Source organism: Palaemon carinicauda, chromosome 1 (genome assembly GCF_036898095.1).
Source record: "Palaemon carinicauda isolate YSFRI2023 chromosome 1, ASM3689809v2, whole genome shotgun sequence".
Lineage (NCBI taxonomy): Eukaryota > Metazoa > Arthropoda > Malacostraca > Decapoda > Palaemonidae > Palaemon > Palaemon carinicauda.
In genome coordinates, this window is record NC_090725.1 from 125,753,011 (window position 1) to 125,755,510 (window position 2,500).

A 2,500-nucleotide genomic window follows, 5' to 3' on the forward strand; every position below is an offset into this window, starting at 1 on the left:
GACAAATGACTTTATAGACTTCTCGGAGTGGATATGCATGAATATCCAGTGTGCATACATGATATCGGTCTGTGCATTGTGCATGAGAAATTATATATATATATATATATATATATAGTATATATATTACGTATATATATATATATATATATATATATATATATATATATATATATATTCATTATGTATATAAATATATATATATATATATATATATATATATATATATATATATATATATATATATATATATATATATATATATATGTTATACCAAACTTTCTCAAAACACTGATTCATCCTTACACCAACACTAACCTTTCATCAGTTTCATATATCCTACCTAACCCTTCCAATACATCCTGATGATATATTAAAGAAAAAAAAAACACATATGTCGGGTTCCATTGATACGGGTAGATTGAGTAAATAACATATTTTTACGCAAAAAAACATTTCATTTTATTCAGAATTATTGCAAGGTTGTGTCAATTATAATGACTATCCAGTGGTATTTACGAATGATGTACGGAAAAAAACAGGTATTTTCTTATGTACTTAAATACTCAGTGCACCCTTTTGGATCCTTTGATGCAATCTAAATACTATACTTTTATAACAAACGCTCGTTCCTTCCAACCTCTACATTGTCTAAGCCCAAACTGCTTATCCTATATCAATCTGACTTATTTTATCATTAAAAAAAGAAAAAACTCAAACAAGTGCAATAGCATTGTTATGCGCTTATAATTCTAACAGGTATCTCAATTACCTTCACTATTCACAATCATTGAAAAAAAAAAAGAATTAAGTATTACTATCTCCCATTCCTAAGGAACCATTCGAACTTCTAAATATATCTCTCAAAATCTTGTCAGCTGCTCAATTAGGCTACACATTCACCACCTTACAGCGTCTTACTTGTGATCCAAAGACTCCCAACGTGTGTCTATTTTTCAACTTCTTGATTACCCTTTTTACGTAACCAACAGATATTTCTGCAAGTATTTCAAAATGTACAGCTCCTTCTACTCCAACAATATTCAGATTCGCCATTTTTCTTTGGCTCAATATTCAACAACTCTTCAAAATACTCTCGCAAAACATGATAGTATCATTTTTTGCATTAACTATTCTCATATTCATTTGCTAACTGCCTTTCGTCATTTACTTCCTCGAAAAACATATTTTCCTCAACTAAGCGTTTTTTATAAAGTAATCCCTAGATTCTTACCATACCCAACTTATATTCACTAATGTTGTACCTGCCTCGTGTTCGATTATCATCCTACACCTAGACTTCTTCATTCATTTTTCTCAAATACCCGAAGACATAAACGCACACCATGTGGATATGCAAACTCTTGTTTATTTATTAGTCCTTGTGATGCCCGTTACATAAGCGAAAAATGTATATGTGAGAAGAGGACCTAGAATATACGCCTTATGTTTTCACCAACCAATTTTATCTTATTTTTAAGTAGATTATTTCATTATAAAAGCATGTAGTCTAACTAATATTATTTTGATATTGTGATGAGAATTATCATCTTTTAAATTGTTGATAATAAAATAGTGTCCATAAATGGAAATATGAGGGAAAATATATCATAATCAACTTCCATTATAATTCTCTCTCTCTCTCTCTCTCTCTCTCTCTCTCTCTCTCTCTCATTTACACATGAAGTTACTTTTCATGAACCACTTTGTATCTTTATACCCATATTGAGGTATTTAAGGTTATGATAGTAAATACAAGTTATTCTGATGTTTATGACAATTCTACCATAGAAATGTAATTATACCACGGAACTAGAAAAACGTAAAACCATTACTAATACTTTATTCAAGCACTTTTTGCTAGGAGCAACATCAAACATGGGCATATGTATATAGATAATATATTATATATTTATAATATAATATCAAGGAACTAACTCTCATTTGATGAATCTAGCCAATGAATCCTTTATGAGTTTAGTCAGCCCATGGAAAGAGAATATAACAGTGACCCGCAGTTCCGGGCATAGCGGAGAGGTAAAAATCTCCCGGTTTATAAATACTAAAGAAAAACTGAATATTGGTAATTGGAATGGTAGAGCCACGAAGCAGAGTGGGAAGTTACAGCAAGTGGAATATGAATTTATGAAATATAGTTTGGTTATCTTGGCCCTAAGTAAAAGACATAAAGGGGTTGGTAAGAAAATCTTAGACCAAGGAAATATATATATATATATATATATATATATATATATATATATATATATATATATATATATATATTTATATATATGTATATATATATATATATATATATATATATAAATATATATATATGTATATATATATATATATATATATATATATATATATTACTGTATATATGTATATATGCCTAGACACACATACACACACACAAACACACACACACACACACACATATATATATATATATATATATATATATATATATATACATATATATATATATATATATGTA

General features: G+C 28.1%; 1 protein-coding gene across 1 annotated transcript in view; it reads left to right on the plus strand.

The window, feature by feature from the left end:
• The window catches only part of LOC137651484 (NAD kinase-like), a 548,585-nt gene that overhangs the window by 109,077 nt on the left and 437,008 nt on the right, over positions 1 to 2,500 (plus strand). The gene's annotated exons all lie outside the window — the stretch shown is intronic.